At 38.1% G+C, this 12,216-nt stretch overlaps 1 protein-coding gene across 4 annotated transcripts in view; it reads right to left on the reverse strand.

Moving 5' to 3' along the window:
• Positions 1 to 12,216, reverse strand: part of MAPRE2 (microtubule associated protein RP/EB family member 2) — a 161,146-nt gene that overhangs the window by 24,049 nt on the left and 124,881 nt on the right. The window lies entirely within an intron of this gene.

Raw genomic sequence — 12,216 nt, forward strand, 5'->3', positions numbered from 1 at the left:
AATGACCAGCTCCTGAGGACCTCTCTTCACTGACCGGTGGTCTCAAAGCCTGCCCCTGCCAAGGACAGAGGGCCTGACTCTCCTGAGCATGTCCAGTGAGTGTGAGCCTTCACATACCGAGTTACTTCTGCCCTGCTTACTGTCCCTGCTAGAGATGATGTGCTTATTTTTAGCCATCATGTGATTCTCCAGTATTTTCCAGGCTCTGCTTGAGTCACTCTGGTTTCAGAGAATTTTTCATAGGGGGAAAAATGCAGGAAAGTGTTCTGCATCTTACAATGGCTCAAGTATTAAAAATTCTATCTTTTAAATAGTTATTTCAACATGCTATCTATTTCTTTCGATAAACTACTGATTCCAAGGGGAGGGCTTTTCACACCTCACATATTGGTAAAAAAAACTACTTTTCACACCTCACATCTTGGTAAAAAAATTAAGTGTCCTTTGAAACACATTAGGTATCAAATCCAATCACTATCTTCATTTAAAATATTATTCTTCGATCATTCTCAGAGCAACAGAAATAGTAAGGCTCACTCACCCCATCCCAACAATAATTTAGATATATAATAATATATATAATATATATATTAGATATATATAAAATAATGCAGCCTGTTCACTGCAGTAACAGGGGAAGATGGTGACGGAGCCCAGCACACTGAGCCAGCCCACTGGGCAGATGACACACAGACATTACCACAACAATGACATTGAGGGTGCTACTGCACTCCTGGTATGCAGTACTCATTTACCAAAAAGTTTATACACTAGGATGGTTATTTTGGAGGAACGTAAGTACTAAGTTTATAATATGTCCTTTAGACTCCAGCCAGAGCCCCTACTGACTGACAACTAGCAAGACTAGTGCTTGTGGTTGTTTATCTGATGGTGGCCAGCCTGCTGTGCTCCATTAACACCATCTTATCCAGACTCTCCTGCTAAGACAGACATGATCTGAGGCCACAGGGCAGGCTGGAGCTCAGGGAAGGGAGAATTCCGAGGTGAGCCCCATGCTCACCAGGCTCCTGGTCCAGGTATCTCTGCTTCTACCAACCGACTACTAAGTCAGAAATGTGTGTAACATTTATCCCTGATTTCCTCCTCTTTTTTACTTCCCATATCCCATTAATCATCCAATTTTGCTGACTATATCATCTTAGGGTCTCCATCACCCACATGGCTACTGCCTTCATTAAGGCCACTGTCTTCTCCCATGTGGTTTGCGGCAAAGCCTCTTAGCTGGTTTACGAGATTCTAACTGTGCCCTCTCTAATGTGTTTTCTATAATACAAAGCACGCTGCTTAAACTTTTCCATGACTCCCTACTATAAAGTGTAATCTCAGTGTGACAAACAAATCCTACAGTAATCTCCTTACCCTAATAATCTCCACCTCCTGGTGTTCATGTTTTTGTATAACAGCCTCCCCTTGAGTGTATGTAAGACCCGTGACCTGACTCTAACCCACAGAACGTGGCAAAGGTAATGGGAGTTACTCTCACCATTATGTTACTACATGACCATCTTGCTGGCAAACACGCCAGAGAGACCTCCCCTATTCCCCTGAAGAAGTAGTTGCCATGAAGTAAGCATCTTTGTTGGAAAAGCCCATAAGGTAAGGAGGTGCAAGTGGCCTCTAGGAACTGAGGGTGCTTTCAGCAAGAAACTGAAGCCTTGGTCCTGCAGCCTCAAGAAAACTGTCAACAACTTGAGGGGGCTTGGAAACAAATCTTTCCCCAGTTGAGCCTTTGATGAGACCACCACCCCAGTGGATACCTGGATTATAGTCTGGTGAGATCCTAAAACAGAGAACCCAGCTAAGATTTGCTTGGACTTTAGAATCTATAAAATAATGCATAAGTGTTATTTTAAGCTGCTAAGTTTGTGATTTTATTTTTTTAGCAGTAAGAAGAGCCCCGCTTCCCTCTGCAGTCTCATAGCTCAACATCCACACCGAACAACATGCACTTTACTGAATGGAGCACATTCTTTTGACTTCAGCATCCTTGTCTTTCTGCCTGGAATGCTCTTCAACACACCTCCATTTGGCTAACATCTACTTATTCATTAAGTTTTGCTTGAACTTCACTTATTTCAGAAACCTTTATAGAAGATGTTTAAGACTAGCCCAGGTGTTCTTCCTATACATGCTGAGGGAACTCGCCTCCCTTTATTATTATTGCCTATTTATTGTCAACTTTTCCCACTAGGATGTAATCTCCTTGAAAACAGGGGTCTTGTTAGAATCACTGTGTATCTCCAGAATCTCTTACAGTGCATCATCAAACATCTGTTGACAGACTAGATCAATTAGTAAAAAAAATGAGAATTCAGGTAAATTCACAAAAAGGGCAAGGAATCTAAGAAGTAGGAACTGCTAAGAAACATTTTCTAGAAGTAATTATATGAAAAAGACACATGCACACACATGTTTACAGCAGCACAATTCACAACAGCAAAGATATGGAACCAACCTAAGTGCCCATCAACCAGAGTGGATAAAGAGAATGTGGTATACATACATCATAGAATACTACTCAGTCATAAAAAGGAATGAAATAATATCTTTTGCAGCAACTTGGATGGAGCTGGAGGCCATTATTCTAAGTGAAATAACTCAGGAATGAAAAATCAAATAGTGCATGTTCTCACTTCTAAGTGGGAGCTAAGCTATGAGGATGCAAAGGCATAAGAGTGATATGATAGACTTTGGGGACTCGGGGGTGGGGAAAGTTGGCGGGGAGTGTGGGAGAAAAGACTACATATTGGGTACAGTGTATACTGCTCAGGTGATGGGTGCACTCAAATCTCCATACAAGGACTTATCCATATAACCAAAAACCACCTGTACCCCAAAAACTATTGAAATAAAATTTCAAAAGGAAACATTTTCTGAGCTACTGCATAGTGTACCAGCATACTTTCTAAGTTACAGTGTAAGAGGCTTCTCAGGTAATGGCTATGACTCGAGAGCACTTCAAACACAGCCATGTGTTGACTGAGGACATCTTCCTTGATCCAGATGAACGCTGCAAAGTTTCAGCTTAAACTCATCAACTCAATAATTACATGAGGACCTTCTACAGGCCAGGCAATGGGGGAACAATGATTGAACAAGACAGAGTTGAGTTATAGTGTAGTTCACCCAATTCAAAGGGATTCTAGAAAATTCTACAAGTCAAAGCTGTTTTCGATTCCTGCCCAATATACTAAGTAACAAAAAAGGTATCAATAATAAAGAAAAATAGGGGGCCGGGCCCGGTGGCTCAAGCCTGTAATCCCAGCACTTTGGGAGGCCGAGATGGGCGGATCACGAGGTCAGGAGATCGAGACCATCCTGGCTAACACGGTGAAACCCCGTCTCCACTAAAAAATACAAAAACTAGCCGGGCGAGGTGGCGGGTGCCTGTAGTCCCAGTTGGGAGGCTGAGGCAGAAGAATGGCGTAAACCCGGGAGGCGGAGCTTGCAGTGAGCTGAGATCAGGCCACTGCACTCCAGCCTGGGCGACAGAGTGAGACTCCGTCTCAAAAAAAAAAAAAAAAATAGGTTCACAGACAATCTACGACATTCTGCTTGTGGAAACTAAGAATGAATGCTAAGTCACCGTCTTGTGTGGTCTGGCGAGGTTTACAGTTAGGCTGGAAGTAAAATCTGATATTATACCTATGGAGAGTAAAGGAATGATCCATCAGATGAGGACGTGGGGTTTAGTTATAGAATTAATATTTCAACACATATCAGGAACAGCTATATAAGATTAATGACCCAGTGCTGTTTTGAAAAGGGCTAGGATGGTCTGCCAGGGCAGGGAGGACAACAATGGAGACCCTCGCCCTCCTCTGCAGAGCCCTGTGTGAAGGAACAGACTCTACGTGCCCAAATACATGCCAATGGTGTCTATCCTTCACTTTCAAATCACCCAGAGCATTCACATGGAGAGCTAATTGACTTGAAGGATTAGGAAAACAGAGATTAGTAATTCTACTAATCTAGGGCTCAATATTCTTGGCTTTATATACACTTCTGCTTTTGAGCTAATAGGAGGCCTGGAACAAATGGTTTTAACATTTCCTGCATCTATAAATGTAGACAGTAACTCTACAGTATAGTAACTCTCTCTCACCCTAGAACTTACTGGAAGGATGAAAGGAAATGTTTTTGAACTTTTGAAAAATCACGATAAAAAAATAAATGTCATCTCAATAGAACAGCATGTGTTCTGTCGTCTCAAGCCTAAGTAACATTGCAGAGCTTTTTATATCCTCCATATACCATGTAATTTGAATTTGGTTGTGAAATTTACTGTGGTTCAGTATAGTGTGGGGAGGAGGTAAGAGGAGAAAACAAGACCACATCCATGACATATGAGAGGCACAATATAATATAATGATGAATGCGCATGGGTTCTGGAATCACAGAGTCAGCCCTTAAATCTTAAGTCCTCTCCTTCTAGTGTGTGACCCTGGCAAGTTACTAAACCTCTCCATGCCTCAGTTTCCTCAACTTTAAAGTGGAGGGTAATAATATGATCTGTCTTTTAGAATTGCTGAATACATATTAAGTTCTTAGGATAATAGCTGACACTTAATATGTGCTCAATAAATATTTGCTAATACTACTGATGACTCCTTCTATATTTTATTTTTTTGAGACAGAGTTCCACTTCGTTGCCCAGGTTGGAGTGTAGTGGCATGAACATGGCTCACTGCAGCCTTGAGCCCCAGGCTCAAGTGATCCTCCCACCTTAGCCTCCTGAGTAGCTGGGACTACAGGTGTGTGCCACCATGCCTGGCTAATTTTTGTAATTTGTAGAGACGGGGTTTTGCCATGTTGCCCAGGCTGGTCTCAAACTCCTGAGCTCAAGCAATCCTCCCACCTTGGCCTCCCAAAAAGCTGTGACTGCAGGCATGAGCCACCGTGCCTGGCCTTCTCCTACATTTTAAATGTTTTCATTTTCCTTAACTTTCATGAAAAATTCTATTCATATTAAGATTCAGATTTGAGTTGCATAGTAATAGTACCACCACATTCTGTAGGTTTTGATCTCTAAACTTTAGAACACTCTAGTTTTTTTTAAATGTACATACTTTGACCCAGAAAGCCAAAATAATTAAAAATTGCAAATTGAATTAGTAAATCATCTGTCAAAAATTCTATCTCAGTAAGCAAAGAAATTAGGATGGCAATGAAAAATGTACGGCTCTTCCTAGGAAGAAGCCCTTGGGCTTTTCTACAGACACTGCCAGCAGATTCCCATTTGAAACTCCAAAATTCTTCATAATTTTCTGCTCTTCTCTCTGCTCAATATTTTAAACTTGGAAATATTCAGTGTACTGGCAAGGCAGGGCACTGCTCATATTTTATGCTGTGGTTTTTATCATCATAAGAGGTAGGTGCTATGGTCTGAATGTCTGTGTCCCCCTCAGATCTATACATTGAAACCTAATCCCCAACACAGTAGTACTAAGAAGGTGGGGTCTTTGGGAGGTCTAATGGATCATGATCTCTATGAGATTGATGCCCTTATAAAAGAGGCCTAAGGGGCTTTGCCTCTTTAACCATCTGAGGAAACAGAAGGCACCATGTGTGTGGACAGGGCTCTCACCAGACCCTGAATCTGCTGGTGCCCTGGTCTTGGACTTCCCAGTCCCCAGAACTGTGAGAAATACATTTCGGTTGTTTATACAAGGCTACCTAGTTTATGACATTTTGTTACAGCAGGCTGAACAGACTAAAATGTAGGGAAATGCAGTTTCAGTTCTTCTTTGAGGAGAAAAGTATCTCAATGTCTAGCAGTGTCTTTTACACATCTTACATATGTAACCAGAAGAACAAAAGTACTGCTACCTCTCTTCTTCCAGGGAGTAGGGGATCTTCTATAAGAATTTAATTAGTTGAGCCATTAGAATATTTCTATTTTTTCCAAGTCTTAATGTAGCTAAGGGAGTAGCCATTAAATGGTATGCAGCTTAGCAATGGAATAGTTTCTTAATATGAACAGGTCAAAAGGATGCAATGCAAATATGGGGTAGGGGTTGGGTAAAAGAAACAGTGTTCCGCCGGGCGTGGTGGCTCACGCTTGTAATCCCAGCACTTTGGGAGGCCGAGGCGGGTGGATCACCTGAGGTTGAGAGTTTGAAACCAGCCTGACCAACATGGAGAAATCCTGTCTTTACTAAAAATACAAAATTAGCCGAGCGTGGTGGTGCATGCCTATAATCCCAGCTACTCAGGAGGCTGAGACAGGAGAATCACTGATTGAATGCGGGAGGCGGAGGTTGCATTATTGCATTTCAGTCTGGGCAACAAGAGTGAGACTCAATTTAAAAAAAAAAAAAGGAAAAAAGAAAAAGAAAAGAAGAAAAGAAAAGGAAGAAACAGTGTTCTGCATAATAATGAGAAGTACTAACATCTATTTGAAGAGGAGTCTTGCTAATTATGGGGCTAGTAAGAAAAATGCATCTCTTCCTTGTATTATTACATGATTTCTAAAATTAATATTTGATCCTTAAAGACATATGTAAGGGACTTGGGTAGGAGAGTATGTGGGTAAGTGACTGGGGACTGTAAAATAGCAGTATCAAGCAGGCATCTACTGGCAAACTGTAAGAATAAACAGGCATGACTCATCTTGACGGCGAGACCATCAAGGGACAAGAAGGGTAACTGTACCCACCCTACAGGGCTCTGGGAAGTCAAATGGCATCATAGACTGTCCTAGAGTTAATTTCTTAGAGTAAATAATGGTTTTAGGGAAAGACCAACATTTGTGGTTAAATTAAGGAGTTTCTCAAAAAGGTAAATGAAGATTTAGTGCATCTTTGCAGTAACAAGGAAAAGGAAGTCTTACGTAAAGGCACAGGCTTGAGGCTAAGGTTAGATCCCCTTGAATGGGAGTTAACTTTCTGAGTATTTTTCCCTTGGACTCTAATTGAGTTAAGTGCCTATTAACTCACAAACATCAACCTTCTTTGCAGCAATATAACAAAATCCAGTCTTCAGACCATTAAAATTCACAATAACTAAAACATAACCCAAAATTATTTGACATATAAAGGGCCAGGAAAATGTGATATATTCTCAAAGAAAAATAAAATCAACAGATGTCAATTGTGAGATGGCCAGAATAATGGAATTAGCAGACAAAAACTTTCAAAGCAGCTACCATAAGCCTGCTTAGTCAAGTAAAGGAAATAGGCTCCTAATGAAAGAAAAGATAGGCTAACTCAGCAGAGAAAGAAAAAAAAGTAAACAGAAAAATACAATAGCTGAAATTTAAAAATGAAGACTTCTACAACAGTAGAATGAAGATGACAGAGGAAAGAGAGGGTAAACTTTAATTTACATCAACATAAACCATCTAATCTAAAGAAGAGAGAAAATAAGTACTGGGAAGAAAATCAACTGTGCCTCAGGGACTTGTGGTATAATTTCAAAAGCTCTAACATATGGATAAATGAAGTCCCAGAAGGATAGGAGAAAGAATGGAGCTGAAAAAAAATTTGAAAAAATAATGCTTGGAATCTTCCCAAAGACATAAACTCACAGATTCAGGAAGCATAATGAACTCCAAAACAAGATAAATTCAAAGAGAACCATAATTAGGCACATCATAGTCACACTACTGAAAACCAAAGATAAGGAGAAAATTTTGACTGCACTTAGAGAAAAACTATGTATTGCATACAGGGTAGAATGAGTATGCACTTCTTATCTTTGGAGGCCACATGCAGTGGAATAACATCTTTAAAGTGCTTACAGGCAAAAAATAAAACAAAAAGAAAAACAAAACCCAGCTTGAATCCTTTATCAAGTGAAAATATTCTTTAAGAATGAAGGTTAAAAAAAAGACATTTACAGAAAAAGAAAAATCTAAAATAATTTTTGCCACTGGACCTGCAATATAAGAAATCCCAACAAAAGGCCTTCAGGCTAAAGAGAAACGAAGCGGGTAGGGAACTTGGGTGTTCAGAAATGAAGAACATTGAAAATAGTAAAAATATGAAACAACTTTTCCCATAATTTCTTTACAACAGATATGACTGTTTAAAGCATAACTGTCTAATAGAAATATGTGAACCACATAAATTTTCTAGTAGCCACATCAAAAAGGTAAAAAAACTCCAATGATTTTAACATATGCAAAATATATACAACATATATGAAATATAATTTCTACATGTAATCAATACAAAAATTATTAGATGTTTTACATTCTGTTTCTCACACTGAGTCTTCTAAATTCAGCATGCATTTTATACACACAGCACATTTTAATGATGAACAAGCACATTTCAAGTGTTCAAAAGCCAACGTGTATTAGATAGTGTAGGTTTAAAGCAAAAGTTGTAACATTATCTTGTGAGGTTCATAATGTATATAAATGTAATACATATGACAACTATAACAAAGAACAATGGGGGGGTGGTTGCAAGGTTTCCACATTTTACATAAAGGTATACAGTATTAATTTTAAGGATAGTGTGAAAAAACAAGAATACATATGTAATCCTTAGAGCAACACCTAAAAAATAAGTGCAAAGAGGTGTAGTCTGAAAGATGGTAAGTAAATTAAAATAGAATCCTAAAAAATATTTTAAAAATCCAGAAGATGACAGGAAGGGAGAAACAACAAAACAAGAAACAGAGGGGACAAACAGAAAACAATGTGGTAGATCTAAATCCAACCAAATCAATAATTACATGATTATATGAAATGTAAATGGACTGGACACTCCAATTAAAAAGTAGAGATTATCAGAATGAATAAAAAAGCAGACCTGATTACATGCTGTCGCACTTTAAATATAAAGACAAAGACAGGTAGAAATTTAAATTATCATGGAGAAAGATTATGCCATGCAATAGTAAGCTTAAAAAAGCTAGAGTAGCTAGATTAATGTCAGATAAAATAGATTTCAAGACACAGAATATTATCAAAGATAAAGAGGAACACTTCACACAATAAAAAGGCCATACTGCTCAAAGTAATTTATAGATTCAAAGCTATTTCTATCAAACTACCACTGCCATTCTTCACAGAATTAGAAAAAAAACTATTTTAAATTTCATATGGAATCAAAGAAGACCCTGTATAGCCAAGACAGTTCTAAGCAAAAAGAACAATGCTGGAGGCATCACACTACCTGACTTCAAACTATACTACAAGGCTACAGTAACCAAAACAACATGGTACTGGTAACAAAACAGACATATAGACCAATGGAGCAGACCTCAGAAATAACACCACACAACTACAATCATCTGATCTTTGACAAACCTGACAAAAACAGGCAATGGGGAAAGGATCTCCTATTCAGTAAATGGTACTGGGAAAACTGGCTAGCCATATGCAGAAAACTGAAACTGAACCCCTTCCTTACACCTTATACAAAAATTAACTCAAGATGGATTAAAGTCTTAAATGTAAAACCCAAAACCATAAAAACCCTAAAAGAAAACCTAGGCAATACCATTCAGGACACAGGCATGGGCAAAGACTACATGACAAAAATGCCAAAAGCAATTGCAACAAAAGCCAAAATTGACAAATGGGATCTAATTAAACTAAAGAGCTTCTTCAGAGCAAAAGAATCTATCATCAGAGTGAACAGGCAACCTACAGAATGGGAGAACATTTTTGCAATCTACCCATCTGACAAAGGTCTCATATTCAGAACTTACAAGGAACTTAAACATATTTACAAGAAAAAAAAACCATCAAAAAGTGGGCAAAAAATATGAACAGACACTTCTCAAAATAAGACATTTATGCAGCCAACAAACATATGAAAAAAAAAAAAAAGCTCAACATCACTATCATTAGAGAAATGCAAATCAAAACCACAATGAGATGCCATCTCACACCAGTCAGAATGGTGATTATTAAAAAATCAGGAAACAATAGATGCTGGCGAGGCTGTGGAGAAACAGGAATGTTTTTACACTGTTTGTGGAAATGAAAATTAGTTCAACCATTGTGGAGGACACTATGGTGATTCCTGAAGGATCTAGAACCAGAAATACCATTGGACCCAGCAATACCATTACTGAGTATATACCTAAAGGAATATAAATCATTCTACTATAAAAACACATGCATACGTGTGTTTATTGCAGCACTATTTACAATAGCAAAGACATGGAACTAACCCAAATGTCCATCAATGACAGACTAGATAAAAAAAAGGTGGTACATATATACCATGGTACACTACGCAGCCATAAAAAGGAATGAGATCATGTCCTTTGCAGGGATGTGGATGAAGCTGGAAGCCATCTTCCTCAGCAAACTAACACAGGAACAGAAAACCAACCACTGCATGTTCTCACTCATAAGTGGAAGTTGAACAATGAGAACACATGGACAGAGGGAGGGGAATATCACACACTGGAGCCTGTTTGGGTGTTGTGGGTGAGGGAAGGGAACTTAGAGGACTGGTCAATAGGTGCAGCAAACCATCATGGCACACATATACCTATGTAACAAACCTGTACATTCTGCACATGTATCCCATTTTTTTAGAAGAAAAAAAGACAAAAAAGGTCAATTTAACAGGATGACTTAACACTCACAAATATGTATACATCTAGTAATAGAGTACTAAAATACAAGAAACAAAAATGGAGAGAATTAAAGGGAAAAATGGACAATTCCATGATCAACGCATGAAAATTCAACAGACTGCAGCAAATGTTAGAACAGGACAACAAAAAAATCCATAAAACACAGATCTGTTTACTCTGACAGTGTAACTTATTAGGTAAGGAAAAAACACACATAGGAGATCTGACTAATACTATCAAACACCTTGATCTAATTAATATTTCTAAAACACTATCAAACCAACTATTGCAGAATACACATTCTTTTCAAGTGCATGTGGTCATTGACCAAAAAAGACTATATTCTGTGCCATAAAGCCAAGATCAGGACAAGGATAAAAACCACCTCTTACCGCTATTTTTACTGCCTCTCTTAAAAAGCAAAACAAACAAACAAAAACCCCAACAAAGTAAAGCAATTCTTATTTCCCAAAAGAAGGTGAGAGGTGATGAGTACTTAGATGACAGGTGCTCAACAAATGCTCATACATTGCTAAATAAATAAATGAATAAACATGATTACATTTTACAGTCATACAAACAGCCTTAGAAAACTCAACATTAAGGGTAATTGTGAGAATATTCAAATAGTCAACAATGTTCTTGAAAAACACTTTAGGATTTATTCAAATCTACATTTAGGGATTTAATTACGATTGTTCAGATACTTTATTCTATTCTACTTAGGTTGCTTCCTTTTGGAACCACTTTTCTAGCATTCCTATTAATCTGATTTTAAGGCTGAAACACTGAAGTCCCTAAGGAAAGCAGAAAGCTCAAACTCAATTTCCATAGCAACTCTAAATCTATCACACTATATTTATATATGGGCGTTTGATTTAAATACATGAATGTATGTGAATCTGCAATGTGTCTAAGCTGTCGTTGCTATAGTAACTACATAACTTTGAATTTCCTTTTATGTTTAGTAAGTGTTCACACATAAAAACCAATCCGCACCAACAGTTATCTTGAGTTGCAGATATGGCTCATAGCAATAAATTTACAAACATCATGAGTCACAATGATGCATGTACTTACATATCTATCATTATGAAAATGTGTATTTTAATACATGTCCCTGGTTGGTATATTAAAACCAATTCAAGATGCAACTCCTCAGAATGTAGACAATAAAACCTACCAAGCAGCCATTTGCCCTTAGGTGACAGCCTCTGCTTAAGCAGTAAGCTTGTTACAGTAAAGTCCCCAACGACGCACAGAGAAGCCACAGCCAAACTATTCTAAGGCTTCTCTGAATCATAAAGAAAAGCTTTTCTCTGTATCAAAATGGTTGAAAAATCTAGCATGTTCCTACAAAAACAAGATGCACTAAGTATTTAGAATATATCTATTTTATACATAGCAATCTCTGCTGCATGCTTATGTAAGTAGTCTGTACGATGTAAAAGCACATTTTTTTTTCTTGCTAATGTAGACTAAGTCCTTTCTTAATTATCATAATGGTGACAATCTACTCCAGGATCACTTTTTCCACTCTAATCTGGTCCCTCTGTCATACAAAATGTTTGGGAGCTGCCACTTACTGCTCTTACTATATAATAGTTAGGACACGCAAGCTAATTTTAATATTGGCCTGAGGAAATT

Source organism: Macaca fascicularis, chromosome 18 (genome assembly GCF_037993035.2).
Source record: "Macaca fascicularis isolate 582-1 chromosome 18, T2T-MFA8v1.1".
Lineage (NCBI taxonomy): Eukaryota > Metazoa > Chordata > Mammalia > Primates > Cercopithecidae > Macaca > Macaca fascicularis.